The sequence below is a fragment of the Rhinolophus sinicus genome, chromosome 18 (assembly GCF_057876585.1).
Source record: "Rhinolophus sinicus isolate RSI-liver-muscle chromosome 18, RSI-T2T, whole genome shotgun sequence".
In the NCBI taxonomy this organism is placed as follows: Eukaryota; Metazoa; Chordata; class Mammalia; order Chiroptera; family Rhinolophidae; genus Rhinolophus; species Rhinolophus sinicus.
Genome location: NC_142518.1, coordinates 102,679,735 through 102,697,095, shown reverse-complemented (window position 1 = coordinate 102,697,095; position 17,361 = coordinate 102,679,735). Strand labels below are relative to the sequence as shown.

General features: G+C 41.7%; 1 protein-coding gene across 2 annotated transcripts in view; it reads right to left on the bottom strand.

Annotated features, from left to right (window-relative positions):
* Positions 1-17,361, bottom strand: part of LOC141569587 (endogenous retrovirus group K member 5 Gag polyprotein-like) — a 579,116-nt gene that overhangs the window by 119,296 nt on the left and 442,459 nt on the right. For both annotated transcript variants that reach the window (XM_088794787.1, XM_088794785.1), the window contains exon 4: positions 5,122-5,224. The gene's annotated coding sequence lies outside the window, so the exon portion shown is untranslated. The remainder of the gene's footprint in view (positions 1-5,121; positions 5,225-17,361) is intronic.

Sequence of the window (17,361 nt, the reverse complement as noted above, 5' to 3'; positions counted from 1 at the left end):
AGGGTTATCTATGTCAACTTTGAAATTGCTAAACTGATGACAATATATGGCTAGAAAACAACAAGGAATTAATGTGTTAAACTCTAAATGACCAAGGAGGGAAATCTTTGGTCCCATGTATTTTTCTTTACCTTTTAACTCCTCTCTACCTATAGTTTCCACTTTCTCGTGAATCTCGTAACTCTCACCTGTTCATGGCTTCTCCATAAAGCCTTTCCCATTTAGCACTGCTAATGGCCTCATTCCCCACATTCTTTTTTCAGCTCAAATTCCTAAGAACAAGAAGCAGATTTGCTCAGCCTATTCTTCTTTGGGTAGTCATTTTTTCCCCTGTGTGTGGTAGGCCACATCATAGTATATACCCTGTGGTCATGTTCCTGCCTCTAATCTGATTAACTGTAGCCAGAGGGCATACAAGGAATGACAGGACAGGAATAAAGGGATCAGGACTACTTAGGATTGAAAACGTCAGTAGAAATTGGGTTGGGTGGTTTCATTATATGCTAAGGCTTTGAAGGCACTTTAAACATGGCACACAATTATGGAAATCTCTATGTAGTTGCGTCAGAGACAGAGGTACAAAACAGCAGAGAAGTAGGCAGTATGAGGAAGTCATTTTGCGAATTAACTAGCATGGAGTACTGTCATGACAATGGAACAAAAGAAAAACAACCAGAATGTACATGAGTTCAGTTAGTGCTTGAGTCATTCTAGATATTAAAATGTATTTTATTTCCTTTCATTCATTCTCCCAAAATGTATTAAGCAGCCACTCTCTGCTGGGTAGTGGTATGCAATGAGTAGAGGGTCCACACAAGAAAAATTAGAACGCTATGAGGTGGCCGCTGATAAATATATCCTACTTGTTATGCCAAAACTAGGCAACCTTAGCTAGCTCCTAACTCATCAAGAATGATCTGTAATGCTCTACAAGTAATTTACTCTCGTTACTTCTCTTTCCCTTAATATAAAACAGGAGGAAGCATAGCACAATTACTTCAGAGAAAGTTAGAAAAACTAAATCAGGAGATAGTACTTTGAAGATGAAAGTGGTTGCTGAGTATTAAAGTGCTAAATAAGTATCTAACAGTTGTGGGGCCCACGCAGTCTACAATACTGTGCCATGAATTCAAAGCACACCGTAATGTTTCAGAATTACAAAAGGCCTTTTTGAAAACTCAAATGATACAATGAAGTGCTCGATAGTCTTGGATTTCCAATAAAGTATTACTCTAATATCAAGTATATGGCATCTAAAAAATATACGAGACACGTATTCAAAATAAAAATGGGATTTAAGTGGACAGAATGAATGGAGTCTGCAATGCCATCATGGTGCACATACCAAAGTTCAGAATGTGTGTGAGCTAAGAATCCTCTACTGCATTGCTTTATCTTGAGTTATAAATACTAGAACAAAGGAGTTTGGAGGTAGAGTCTACTGGGCATCAAAGATGCTCCCGGGATTGGAGAAATTAGTTAGAATGAAGGTTAAAAGTAGGTCTGAGAACATTGATTTGGAGATGTTCCATAAATACTTCCTGCATTGATTGTGGTCTGGCCAGGGATGAGGAAAAGTCTGAGGAATGGTATGAGGTTGTAGGTCGTTTGCTCATTTATTTGCTTGTTTACTACTTATTTATTTATTGTAGTAAATGTTACGGGTTGAATTGTGTCCCTCCTCCCTCCCCCCCATAAAAAGATATGTTAAATTCCTAATCTCCAGTACCTGAGAATGTCACTTTATTTGGAAATAGTCTCTGCTGATGTAATTAGTGGAGATGAGGTCATACCAGACTAGAGTGGGTCCCGAATCCAATATGACTGGTGTCCTTATAAGAAAATGGCCATGTGAAGATAGAAACACACAGGGAGAATGCCATATGATGACAAAAGCTGAGATTGGAGTGGTGCAGCTACAAGCCGAGAAACACCAAAGATTGCTAGGAAACCACTAGAAACTAGGAGAGAGGCATGAAACAGATTCTTCCTCAGAATCCTCAGAAAGAACCAAGTTTGCCAACACCTTGATTTCAAGCCTCTAGCCTCCAAAACTCTGAAAACACCACATTTCTGTTGTTTTAAGCCACCCAGTTTGTGGTACCTTGTTAAGGTAGCCCAAGGAAAATACATTTAAGGATGAGGAAATATCTAATTAAATATATGCATATGTTAAGACAGAGGCATTGTAATGGTGGCACTAAATCTTCTATTTTGAGATTTGGATCTCTGGTATAATTTCATTTTACAAGCATAATTTAGCTTGGGACTTTTTGAAAGCTTTTCTTTCTCTGCTTCCTTTCCGCCAGACCTTAATGATTCTGCTTCCTATACATTTGCTAATGTATACCAGTTTCAATGATTCTGTTTACTTCCATCCAGGGTTGGCCCTGTGACTTGGGAGAGGTTTTTGCATCTGTATGGGATCCACTCCTGGCTCCAACTTAAATCTACACAACATAAGAAAAGATTGCGATAACGGCTTAACTACACCTTCCCCCACTTCAAGGAACAAAGCCAAACTCAACAGAAAATTCCACTAGAGGTCGAAGCAATTTACATCCTGGTTAGAAAATATAAAACTTGAGACTAAAGACTCAACGCTGTAGTTTGCAGTAGTTTCCAGCAGATTCTGCCCACCCCGCCCCTCCTCTTACTTAAAAAAATATTCCTTCTATATTTCTACCTGCCTCGTGAATGTTTTCATGACCCACAAGCGAGCAGACACAACAATATACATTTATTTTTTTTTTCAAACAAGTGTGTGCTCAGTGGCTGCCTGGAGGAGGGCAGGGGTTGGCAAACATTTTTCTGTAAAGGGTTCCTTTTTCAGGCTTTGTGGGCCATAAGGTGTCAGTTGCAATTACTCAACTCTGTTGTGCAAAAATAGTCACAGACAATCAATAACAAATGGGTGTAGCTATGTCCCCACACCCAAAATATTTTTATGGACTTTGAAATTTGAATTTTACATAATTTTCAACTTTCATGAAATATTATTCTTCTTTCGGTTTTATTAGACCATTTAAAATATTTTTTAAAAACTTTAGCTTACAGGCCGGATGTGGCCTGTGGGTCATAGTTTGCAATATCTTGTGGAGGTAAAAGGGGGTTCGTTTTAGAGCCAGATAGACCTGGCTCTACCACGTCCTAGCTGTCTAATTTTTCATGGTACTTTATTTCTCTGAGTTTTGGTTTCTGCCCTTGCAAACTAGAAATAATTATGGTTTTCTCAAAGGGCTATTAAAAGAATAAATTAGCTCTTAGCAGGATTGGTTTCATGGGCTCATGATCTGTGCAATTTCCCAGGGCCCTGCATTTCGTTTAATGCTCTGGTGTCACCATCTTGCGATTCTTAATACTTTTAAACAGGTTCCATGTTTTCATTTTGCATTGGGCCCCACAAATTATGTAGGACAGATTAGGAGCCCCCAAAGAATAGTCATTTTTATTACTATGTATTGTAATGTACTCGTATAGGTAAGTGTAGATTAATAAAAAACCTAAACTCTGTCCTTGGTTAAGGAGTCACGGTTTCTTTGAGAGAGGGCAAGGATGTTTTCTCACAAAACAAAAGCAGTGATTGCTAGAGAGCCAGACATACTTGGAACAGATGAGCAGACTGACATGGAAAATAAAGACATAGCTACCTAACTCTGTAACATGACAAATTACCGGCCAGGAGGAAATGCTTCAGAGACATCCGATTTGTGTGGGGGACCTAACTATTATGATGAAGGTTTGTGCTATGAAATAACTTTGGAAATGTGCTGGCTTTGCAGGGATATGTGCACAGAATGTTAAACAAATCCTTGCAGTTGGGTCTTGCGGCAGTCTTTATTTTGAGCAGTGACATCAGAGCATTTATCCAAACACTTGTTTAAATAGAAATGCAAAAAGAGGTGCACTGCAGTGTCTGCTGAGCAGTGTAAATCTTACATTGGTAGAAATCTGGGACTCTGAGGCCGTCTTGCCAACACAGCAGAGAGTCTGACCTACTATTAATTTTTTTGCACATTGTACGTGACCAAATTGGAAAACTCAGAGCTCCAAATGAATTAGATAATCATCAACTTTTTATTCCACTTTTCAAATTGCGGCTCGGATAGAGGCAAGCACTATGTGATTCATAAATAAAGAAGCCACACCATTTTTCTTTCTTTTTTTTTATATCTGGGAGGACACTCTTATTGGTGAGAAAGTTCCCTTTGACAGTTCTCCAGCATGTTTGAGTTTAAGTCAAACAGCATTTCAAAATCTTTTGGCTGATACAAGAATTCCAATTCTAGGCTCATAAACTAAAATCAACCACATTTGCCCAGCTACTGTGAGCTTCAATCATGAGGGCCTATGTACTGGGTTTCCCTGAAAATAAGACATAGCCGGACAATCAGCTCTAATGTGTCTTTTGGAGCAAAAATTAATATAACACCCAGTATTATATTATTATATTATATTATATTATATTATATTATATTATATTATATTATATTATATTATATTATATTATATTATATTATTAAACAAGACCTGGTCTTAAATTATAGTAAAATAAGACCGGGTCTTACATTAACTTTTTTGCTCCAAAAGACGCATTAGAGCTGATTGTCCGGTTAGGTCTTATTTTCGGGGAAACACGGTAGTAGGAAGTGAAGGTAAACCATCTAAAAAATGTCGACTCAGTGACCATTCTGCCAATGCCATACATCCACTCTGGGTAGTTACTTTAGCCACTGATTATATGCTTGTTCAGAATTAGTTCAATAAACAAAACCATTATAAAATGAATTATAGCATTTGCTCAGCAGTTTATATTATACAGCAGTGACAATTATGTACAGACCTTACTGCAGCATGGAATTGATGTGAACTTCCATCCTTTCCACACTAAGGGATTGGTGAAGCCCTGAGTTACTTAGTTGTAAAGTGTGTCAATCCTAAAATTAGACACTTTGCTTTCTCTTGTTCTCTAGGTGGCTGGGCTGACCTTGGGCCCCTCATCCATTTCTTGCTGCATCCCACTGAGCCAGTCATCTCCCTGTATCAGTACACATTCAAGGGTAAGCATACCAGTCCTTATATCCTCACATTCCCAGTCAAGAAAGTAGATAAGAAACAAACCTTATTAGCCGACAAGTTCAGGAATTTCTGCTCTGCTCCTCCTCTGGCCTCCTGCGACTGTGCTTTGAGCCACTTTGTTGTTCATTAGCACCTCCAATATGCACTGTGCAGGGATGGAAAGAGAAGGTGACGATCAAATTAGTCAATTTGGCTTCTAATTAATAGCTCTAGCAAAAGACTTGGTGGAGGGTTTGCAACTAATGGCTAAAATGAGAGGAAATCATCCATGTTATTCCTACTCCTGATTCCCAAGTGAGCAGAAGGCTGGCTGATTGCCTCTTTGCTAAATAGTATCCTGAGGGTTTGAATGCTTTGTACAAATGCCTGCCTTAGACTGTCTATGACAGGAAACTAATCACTTGGCTGGGATTAAATGGATTTGCTAGTTAAGTGCAAAAGACAAAATAGATTTAACTAAATCCCCCCTCCCACTTAAATGACTTTAAAAATTTGTTTTCGGTTTTATGGTTTTATTTTGTTTCTTTTTTTTTCTATTAAAATGACATGGTGTTTGGGAGTAGGGTGGGCCTGAAAATAAACAGGTAAAAAACTATGTAAACAAATACAGTCCTTTTAGATAGTAGTAAGGGCTAGGACAGAAATAAGGCAGGATTAAGAGTCAATGACTGGATTGGGACATAATGGTATTTTAGAGAAAGTAGTCAGAGAAGACCTCTTGAATGACATTTGATCAGAGACCTGAAGGATGGGAAGGAGAGACTTTGCGAGAATCTGGTGAGAGTACATTCCAAGCAGAGGAGTGGCAAATGTAAAAGCTCTGAGACTACATAAGGAGCCACAGTTAGAATGAGACCTATGTGATTGAAACAGTGAACAAGGGGAAGAGTGTTAAGAGACTAAATTAGAACTGTGGATAGAGATCAGAGAATAGAGTCCTGAAGGCCTGAAGGGTTTTGGGTTTGACTCTAAGTGCAGTGGGAGTCACTGTCAAGTTTTAAGCAGTGAACTGGTCTAGTCTCATTTATGGTTTATCCTGTCTGTAGTGTTGCGAACAGATAGTAGGGCAGGTAAGAGTTGAAACTGGGGGACTGTTAGGTCTCCGAATGTTAGAGACCTTGACTTAATGTTAGGTCTCTGAATGTTAGGTCTCAGAGACCTTGACTTACAGAGAGAGCCATGTAGGCCCCTGGGGGCCTAGATCCTCCCAGTCTTGGGGACGCCCAGTCTGCGAGTGATCTCTTGTACTCGTGGGGGTTGAACACTGGGATTTGGGACACCTCATCCCTTTGTTCTACCCTTAATAAGAGGCTCCCTCCTCACCCTTCTCACTCCATCTATTTCAACCCTGGGGACCTCACATTCGGTCCCTGCCAAATCTACACCTCTCGGTTATCTCCTCCACTACTTACATGCCCTCGGGCTCAATTTACAGGAGATCGGACCCACACGATGTTTATCTTTTACTGTAACACTGCCTGACCCCAATATAACTTCTGTCACCGCAATGGTAAGTGGCCAGAAATTCCCTATGTCCAGGACTTCTTTACTCTTCAAGCTCAACCCTCCTTCTGCCAAACCTGCAATACTTTCCAAATTCTCCTAGCCCACTCTAAGCATTCTCCTCCTCCAGATAAAACTCCCTCGTTTGATCCAGCTAACGATCAGGCCCCTCTTCCTCGGCCCCACGCCCTACGACCCTCTCAGCCTAAACCTTCTCCCCCAAACTCCAGCTCCTCATTTCAGGAGGATTTACTTCCGTAAGTACTAGTTTATGTAACTTATTAGTTTTATTTGCCTCTGGTCTGTCTTTTCTATTTTCCTTTTCCTTTTCTGTGTCTTAGACACAAAGCTGATCAGGAGCTCTGTATCTATACCTTCTATGAGCCCCCTAAATCGTGTATTTAAAATTGGTACACCAACTCTGTTTTCAGGAACTTGACAAAAGTAAGTCTTAAAACATTTCTCTAACTTTCAGTAACTTTCAAAGTCTCAGAGATAACCTCAAATGTAAACAAAGGGCTGCTGCAGCCTCCCCTTGAGGTTGAGGTAACGGAAGAGAAAAAAAGAGGCACTTTTAAACCCAGGCGACAAGCCCCCCACTCCTTATTACAGCCTCCTGAAGTTATAAGACAACTATAAGATCTTAGGTCCTCTCTACAATTGTTAGTGGTTCTGTTTATGTATATAGTCTCTAAGGTCTATACTTGTCTATGTTTTATATATATTATAATGCTTTTACCTCCAGATGGCATTGCCAGTTTATAATATTTGATTGGCTAAAAATAAGAGATTAAGTGCTTATATTAATTAAGATAATAAAAACTATCTCAACTACTTCTCCAGATCATGCGATCTAAGGAAATATTTGATACTAAGGTTGTTTTCTTAGTTTTACTAAGTTGTGTTAAATGATAAAAGTTATTAACTAGGTATTTCAAAATAACAAAATACTGAAATATCAATTATTAGATAGGTCTGCGTTTATTTCGGCTTATCACAGGAACATTAAAAGATAAATTAAGATCTGTTAATGAATATATCATGTATTTCATTACAAGAGCCTATGCTTTTGAAGGTTACAAAATATATTCCTCTATTTACCAGGGAAAGTGCTCATTACTTGTTTTTGGTTATCAGTAAAAATTAAGATTGTAAACTAGTACAAAATTCAAGTTCGGTTTTCTCTCTCTGATAATTAAGACAAAGTTTATTAGACTATTGGTCTACTACTAATATAAAAAAGGTTTTCTCCTAAAAAACAAAGATTATATATGTCATCACAATAATTTCTATATTCTAGGACTACTGGTGTTCATGTGCCCTTCTCATGTCAGATATAACCAACTATACAAGAAATAATTTAACTGTTTTTACCAAAAACCTAGATAAGTTAGGGTAAATTCATTAAGCTTGGCCTAATATTTCCCCTCACCTGACACCAAATTATAATAATTCTGACCCACTGTTACATCTTAATAAAAAGCCACAGAATCTACAAAAGGCCACGAAATGTGTTTAAATATCTTTAACAACCAAGGCGGGAAAGACAAATAATAAAAGAACAGTGATACTAGAGACAAGGCCAGACACAGGAAAGATTTTTGGCCGCAGTTACAGACAACCCCTGGCTGAAGCCACCTCAGGGCACCCCAGAAACCCCAGAAGAGGAAACGTCAGGCCACTGGACTAAGGAATGTCCTAGTCCTCCAAAGCAGCCGTGCCCCCTGTACAAACTAAAAGGGCACTGGCCCCCTGTTCTAAAGGGAGCAGGGACCAACTCCCTCCCCACAAATGGCTGTGATCACTGTTGGGCCTGAACTTCCCAGCAGCTCCCAAGCTGTTCTCATCACAGGGGTGGAACTGTGAGTGACCCTTGATGTGACAGGTAAGCCTGTTAATTTCCTGATTAATACAGAAGCCATTTATTCTTTCTTGACCACTCACTCTGGACCTATTTATTTCCTCTAAAACCTACTTGGTTGTAAAGATAAAAGCCCTAAATTTGGGCTCATTTTACTCAGCCTATTCCTCACCATTGGCCTATGCATCAGGAAAAATATAAAATAAACAAATCAGACTTAGAAAGGAATCTAGAAAATGATTTGTCAGGAGACCTCTAAGCCCTAGCTCTAATTACTTTAGATTCTAACCCCAACTCTGTCATTTTCTATATTATTAACTTGGGAAAAGGACAGTTGTCACTCAAAATATAAGGACTGGCACCTCTCCTAGGCCGACTCCTCTACACATTACAGCCCCTTAAAGTCGTAAAGTTGTACAGTGGGGACCAAGTACTGTTAAGAGCCTAGAGGGGGAAGGTCCTCTAACAGCCAGTTAACTCCTAAATAGAAGGGACTCTTTGCAGTTCTCCCAAACACCCCAACGACTAATCAGGCTGCAGAGAGACAGCAGCTGAGTCCCCTTTCCCTTCCAATCAAACCTGTTTTATTAAAGTCTCCACAGGACTCCCCCAGAAAAAAGACTATTGCTTCTGTTCCTGTGGGTCAACTGAAGACCTTAAGCTACTCTTTGAACAGACAGACAAGTCACTCTCCCAGGACGGATAACCACTAATAACTAACCCCAGACTCCTGGAGCTGCTCTTAATATCTTTATCATAAGAGCTCCAGTTTCCCTCTTTACTTACACACCCCTGGGATGCCCTTCTTAATCTTAAGGACCCTAGTTATAGTCCCTTCTCTCACCTTTACATGTTCCTCTTCTCAATATCCTTGGGCTACTCTTATTTGGACCTTGCCTTTTTTACCTTCTTCTTGAGTTTATTTCTTCCAGAATCCAGTCTATTAAGCTCCAGATCACTCTCACACAGGCTTTTAGCCCATCCCTGTGAGCGACTCTGTGACTACCTTCAGCCCCTTGGATCAGGACTTTAACTGCCAGCTCAATGCCCCTAACTTAGTTCAGTCCATAGACAAGGTTGCCCAAATTTTGGGGGCCCAGTCATTCCACCATCCCCCATTCCTCAGGAGGATCCAACCTCAATCTTCCTAGCCTTCTTGGCTTATCCACGGAAGACTGACAGAGCCCAGGGCCCCCAGCTCCCTCCCACATCACAGCAGCGGAGCCCAGGGTAACTCTTCACGTGCCAAGAAAGCCAATTTCCTTCTTTATAGACACAGGGACCACCTACTCTGCCCTCCCCGAATTTTCAGGGCCTCCTCGTCCCTCCCACATTTCCATTGTTGGGGTTCACTGCCTTGTCTCACAGCCTGTAACTATCCCTGCCCTAACTTGCTCACTTCATAACTCGGGTTTTTACCACTCATTTCTAGTGCTCTCCAGGTGTCCCACTCTCCAAATTCAGAGTCTCCTTTCAATTTCATCTGCCTGACCCTGAACCCATCCTTCTCATGCTCTGTTCCTCCGACACTTCGATACAGATCCCCTTACCTCCATCCCTCGTGGATCCTGTTGTTTGGGACACCTTCACCCCTTCTATCACTTCACACCACTGTCCTGTCAAGATCAAGCTGCGTGATCATCCTCGTTTCCAAACGAATCCCAATACCCCATCTCTCTCACTCACCAAAAGGGCCTACAACTCCTGGCTAGGGGTCTTCTCAGGCCTACCCTCTCCGCAATCTGTAACACACCTGATACATCGATGACAGCTCCATCCTTTCTGATGATTGCCGTATAGCTGGCTATGCTATTGTCACCCCCACCACCACCATCAAGACACATCCCCTCCCGTTGGGGACGACCTCACAAAAAGCAGAACTCATTGTGCTCACAGGGGCCTTAACATCCTCCTCACACAAATCATTCCTCAGTTTGGCCTCCCTATCTCCATTCAATCTCATAACGGCCCAGCCTTCATTTTCCAGATCACACAACAGGTCTTGGAAGCCCTTGATAATACACTGGAAACTCCATATCCCCTACAGACACCAATCCTTGAGTAAAGTAAAAAAGCCAACTCCGTCATTAAATCTCATCTCACCAAACTCTCCCTAGAGGTCCAACAACCTTGGACGACCCTCCTTCCCCTCGCCTGCTGCCATATCCATGCCACCCCTTGGGCCCCCACCTTCGTCAGTCCTTTCGAGCTCATGTATGACTGACCTTTCCTACTAGACTACCTTCCTCCTAATAGCTCACCGATGGGAGACTACCTCCCAGCCCTTAGCCTCGTTCAGCAGATCCTTAGGGAACATGCAGACTGCATTCTTCACTGACCCCAAGACACTTTCTCTCTTTCTCTCTCTTTCCCTAGCCCCAGGGATGTAGGTCCTTCTCAAAGACCTCAACCCCTCAGACTTACAACAATAAGGGAAAGGGTCTTTCCGGGTCTTTCTCACCTCCCCCACTACAGCCAAGCTGCTGGGTCACCCCTCCTGCTTTCACTTCTCTAGGCTGAAAAAACAGCTGAACTGCCTGTCCTGCTGCTGCACGAGACCACCCAGGTTACACAATATGACTGCTCAGTCCTGAGCCCCCCCTTCAACGTCACAAGCTCCCTAAAGAAAAAACAGAAAACAGTGACCACTGCCCCTGCCCCGTCATTGCTGCACGAACCAAACAACCCCAACCTCACTCCCTGCTACGTTGCTCCCACTCAAAATCCTCTCGGTTATCTCCACCTTTGCCCTTAACCTCCGCAGGTCCATTTTAGAGCTCCCTTTCGATGCTTACCTTCAAGAAAACTTTAATTACCCATGGGATTCCATCATCTGTCTTCTCAACCCCAGAGGAGATAAAGCTCCCCATGGTTATCTTCACGATATTATTACTCTTCCCTCTCATAACACTTTCCCTACAATTACCCCTTGTCTCCTCCGGACCCTCAACCTAATTCATCATCTTCCAAATATGCCTGCCTCCCCACCAACTGGACAGGCACCTGCACCCTAGTTTTGCTTTCTCCAGATATTCAGCTCTCCCCCAACAATCAGTCTCTACCTGTCCCCACATACACTCTCATACACCAAAAATGGCCGTCTCCCTTATTCCACTCCTAGTGTCACTGGGTGTTTCTGTGGGGCTAGCGACAGGGACAGCAGGGCTAGGAGTCTCCTTTCACCATTTTCAGGCCCTATCACAGGACCTCGCCCAGGCCCAGAAAAACAGAGACCACCACAAGAACCAGTGGGGCTCCTGGTTTATGGTAGCTGGCGCCCTTGGCTTCTCCCCCTCGTAGGGCCTCTAATCATTATCTTTTTGGTCCTAGCCTTCGGTCCCTGCCTCCTCCGCCTTTTCACCCAATTCCTGCAGAGCCGATTCCAGGTGTTCGCAAATGGAGCTGTCAATAAAATGCATCACCTACAACAACATTACCAGCAGCTTCCACAATGTCCCTCTCCTCTTCACGCCCCCGTTCAGCCTGAAGCAGCTACAGAAGAGAGATACAACGGCTCCTCTCCTTTTTAATAACAAATAAGGCTGGAATGTTAGGTCTCTGAAAGTTAGGTCTCAGAGACCTTGACTTACAGATAGAGCCATGTCTGCAAGAAAACAACAAAATGTCTGTTGGTCTGCACCTGCAGACAGAGCCAAACTTGCGATAACAGAAAACGCCACAAAACAGCTACTGGCTTGCAGACAGTCAACATTTTCTGTTCAAACAATGCTACCCTGTCAGCACAGCCTCTACAAAACTCTCCTCAACCCCTCCTTCAGGGCTGCAAGTCTCCTTTAGACATGCAGCCCTGGCCGTAGCCATATTTTGCTCAGCCCGATAAACTTTTGTCTCTTACAATAAAAACTTTCTTAACTTGCCTGACCATGTACGTTTCATGCGTTTCTTTACCGGCTGACCTATCAGAGACCAGTTAGGAGGCTGTTGAAATAAGCCAGGTAAGAGATAAAGTGAGCTACTTGGATTAAGGTGGTTAAAGTGGAAATGGTGACACATAGTAGGGATTGAGACCAAATTTTAGGATAGAACTTGCTAATGGATTAGATATTAGGAGTAGGATTGAGGGGGAAAAGAGAAGGCAAGCGTAACTCTTTGGTTAATGGCCTAAGAAGCTGTGTGACTTTGGATAAGTAATTTCATGTCTTTGAACCTGTTTCTTCATCTGTAAAGTGAAAATTACCACAGCTACATTCCATAGTAATTTTTGCATTGTATACTTAACAGATATTAGTTGGAGGCTTCTTACATGTCAGGTGTTTTGCTGTTTTATATTTTTTATCTTCAGTTGGCCTCACAAGGATTCTAGAAGGTTATTAACAGACATTTCCATTCTATGCACAAGAAAACTGATGTGCAAAAATCTGACACTTTGATATTACACTGCAAGTAAGTGGCAGATGCAGAACTTAAATCTGTATCTGTTTGTTTCAAAGCCTGTGCTCTTTGTGGTTAAATATGACCCAAAAGTGTGATAGTGGACTGAACCTTGGAGACACGACTCAATCTTAAGGACCTGAAATGTTATAACTGGGGATCCAAATAGGAAGTAAAACTCCCAAATTATATAGAAAGCAACAAGCCCAGAGGTGCTCTTGCAACCCCCTGGAGCTCCTACTAGGAGACGGAATAGGAAGAAGGCATTATGCTAAAGTTTGCCCAGGTTTGTTAACATTTTTTTTCACTAATTTAATTTTTTTTACACTAATTTAATTTTAAACTGAATGTTATTAAACAGATGGGATCCCGCTAGCAGTTCAGTTTGGAAATGCAGAATGTATCAAATGAACTAACCCAATGTACCCCCTGCATATGCATTGTAAATATAGTACAAATATTAAGAAAAGTGGAATTTGAAAATGTGAGAACAGCAAAAATCCCAGAGTCAAATGATGCTAAATATAGGGATTAGATTCTTTTCAAGACAGAGGTTTTTCTATGTATAAACATTGATGTGGAACTTAAGAGAGATAAAAGTAAGGGAGTAGAAGTATTCAATCAACCAAGTTGGTCTTTATTTACAGAGAAGAAACTTAGGCTTAACACTTTTAAGTTGCCCAACCATTCTTCCAACAGAGGTCCTCTGGCATATATCAAATATATTTTTCTCTTTTACCATATTCTTCCATCTTCTAGAAGACAAAGAGAAGTGCTGCTCAAATCTACCAGAGCCTGGTACTACATAAAATATGGTGAGACTACGAAAGATCTTAAAAATGACCACATGTGACTTTAGGTCAAGATAGTTGAGTAGGTAAACACTGTGCTTGCCTCTTGTCATGACCACATCAAAATTACAACTAAACTACAGAACAACCATCATTGAAGATCACCTGATGTCTAGCTGAACTGAAGTCCTACAACTAAACATATACAGAAGAAGCTACCTTGAGACTGGTAGGAGAGGCAGAGACACAGAATGGGTTGGTCTCACACGTGGGAGACCTTGAGACCCCAGGAGGGATATCTTGGCTGAGGAGCCAGGGCTGGGGAGAAAAGTTGCCATAACTTTTGGCAGTGAAAACCAGTAGAGCTTAGGGCTGAGTGAGATGAGGGCAGCTGAAGTCCCCAGCATTCCAGACAAAGGGCCCATGCATGGCTTAACTCGCTGATGGCGTCACTCACTGTGAGACCTACTGCTGGGTCAGCAGGTTGAAAAACACCAGGGACATACGGGGATGAACTGAATTGTCTGGCTGCAGGACAAGGGCTGGAGAAGTATCCATTATTTCTTTGTGGAGTCCTCGCCACTCCTGCATCTCCTTTGTGGAGTCCTCCCCACTCCAGACACACAAGCTGCGGCCATATCTGAGTTTCTATCACCCTAACTGACACCATTCCTTAACCCTTCTGTGGTGATTACCTGAGACCCCGCTGCACCCAAATTTCTGGCACATGAAGTGTTTTTTTGGGGCCTTCTTTGTCTCTTGTTATAGCCTTTGTTTTAAAGTCTGTTTTGTCCTGTGTAAGTATTGTTACCCAACTTTTTTTATTTGTTTGTTTTTATTTTCATAAAATATCTCTTTCCATCTCTTGACTTGCAGTCTGTGTGTGTCTTTGGATCTGAAGTGAGACTCTCGTAGGCAGCATATGTGAAGGTCTTGTTTTCCTATCCATTCAGATACACTATGTCTTTTGATTGGAGAATTTAATCATTTACATTTGTAGTGGTTTTTCCATATAAATGGACTGCCTTGGCTCATGCTGCACACTTTCCTAAACTCTCTGAAAGGTTAACAAAACCCAAACAAACAGCAGCATGTGGCTTCAACATGTCCTGTACCACTTGCTGAGCAGCCTCAAGTCCAGCACTAGCAGCACTGAGCCTCGGTTCAAGGCTTGGCCTCTTGAGGCACCTCGAAGCCCAGCCCAGATGGCAGCCATCTGTGGATTGCTTTGTTGCTCATTCCAAGTGGTCCCATGCAAGGCATAGGCTGCAGCTGAACTTGGCCTATGGTGGGACCCCTGGATGTAACACACGGTGGCCAGCTTCACACAAAGCCAGAACATCACCTGGCTTCCTCTGTGGATGACACACCCAAAGGGTATACTGGGCAGGCACCAGAGCCCTGCTAAAGCAAACCCTGCTCTGTAGGGTCAGCATCTGCACAATAGCTCCTCTAATATAGTCCTGGCCAGTTTTCACAACCAATCAACAAAAGGGTCAATCCCTCTTATTGATATACAAAGAGCAACCAAGGCTCAACTACAATAGCAGGGCACACACAACCCACACAAGGGACACACCTACAGCACACGGCTTTGGTGACCAAGGAGACTGTTCCACTAGGCCCCACAGGACACTACTACATAAGGCAACTCTACTAAAACCAGGAGACATAGCAGGCTTACCTAATACATAGAAACCAACACAGGGAGGCAGCCAAAATGGGGAAACAAAGAAACATGTCCCAAATGAAAGAACAGAACAAAGCTCTAGAAAAAAGAACTAAACAAAATGGAGACAAGCAGTCTACCAGATGCAGAGTTCAGAACACTGGTTATAAGGATGCTCAATGATCTCAGTGAGAACTTCAACAAAGAGCTAGAAAACATAAAAATGGAGATAGAAAACATAAAAATAAACCAGTCAGAATTTAAAAATACAATGCCCGAAATGAAGAATACATTAGAGGGAATCAACAGTAGATTAGATGAAGCAGAAGACTGAATCAGTGATTTAGAAAATAAGGCAGCATACACTCCCCCCCCCCCCAATCAGAACATCAAAAGGAAAAAAGAATCCAAGACAATGAGGATAGTTTAAGGACCATATCAGGCATACCAACATTCACATCATAGCGGTATCAGAAGGAGAAGAGAGAGAGCAAGGGACTGAAAACCTATTTGAAGAAATAATGATGCAAAACTTCCCTAAACTGGTGGAGGAAATAGAGATACAATCCTGAGAAGTACAGAGAGTCAAAACCAAGATGAACTCAAAGAGGCCCACACCAAGACACATTATAATTAAAATGCCAAAGGTTAAAAACAAAGAGAGAACTTTAAAAGCAGCAAGAGAAAAGCAGTTAGTTACCTACAAGGGAGCTCCCAAAAGACTGTCAGCTGATTTCTCAACAGAATCTTTGCAGGCCAGAAGGGATTGGCAGGAAATATTAAAAGTGATGAAAAGTAAGGACCTACAACCAAGACTACTCTACCCAGTTAGGCTATCATTTAAAATGGAGAGCTAAAGAGCTCCCCAGACTAGAAAAAGCTAAAGGAGTTCATCACCACCAAACCAGTATTACAAGAAATGTTAGAGGGATGAGGAGAAAGAGGGGGAAGAGGAGGAGGAGGGGGAGGAGGAGGAGAAGGGGGAGGAGAAGGAGAAGAAGAAGAAGAAGAAGAAAAAGATAAAGATAAAAAATATGAATAATAAAATAGCAATAACCATATACCTATAGCAATTACTGTAAATGATTAAATTCTCCAATCAAAAACATAGTGTATCTGAATGGATAGGAAAACAAGACCTTCACATATGCTGCCTACAAGAGTCTCACTTCAGATCAAAAGACACACACAGACTGCAAGTCAAGAGATGGAAAGAGATATTTTATGAAAATAGAAACAAACAAATAAAAAAAGTTGGGTAACAATACTTACACAGGACAAAACAGACTTTAAAACAAAGGCTATAACAAGAGACAAAGAAGGACCCAGTGATCCTACTTCTGGGTGTTTATGTGAAGAAACCCAAAATACTTCTTTGAGGGGACATGTGCATCCATATGTTCATTGCAGCATTGCTTACAATGGCCAAGGTGTGGAGGCAGCCTGGGTGTCCGTCAATGGAAGAATGGATAAAGGGGAGGTGGTACATATACAATGGAATATTGTTCAGCCATGGAAGGGAATGGGTTCTTGCCATCTGCAGCAGCATGGACGGACCTGGGGGGTATTGTGCTGAGTGGAGTATGTCAGACAGAGAAAGACAGATGCAATGTGATTTCTCTTATATGTGGACTCTAAAGAACAAAATAAACAAACAAAACAGAAACAACAGCAAAAAGAAATGACCTCATGCTCCCCTCTATCTCCAGGCCAGCATTCAAACCATCTCAGAGAACAATCTCTATTACCCTTCTCCTAACATTGTCCAGAGGCAGAGATTTCCCTAGGTAAATACGGCCCTTTGCCTTTCATGCACATTTTCACTTGCATAAATGCTTCTGCCCTGTAATTACTTTCTGCTCTTCTGTGCATTGGTGTGATACAAGACACAGCTAAGAGCATTCCATAGATTGTTAATGGGCAGACATATGGACCCGGGGTTTCAGCTTATTTGTTTGTTAGTAAAAGACTACCCGTTGTCAGATTTAACTGCCTGACTCAGCTTTTGCAAAATAAAAGACAAGGAAAGTGAAAGGATGCTTTGCCTTAAAGTAACAACCCAAAAA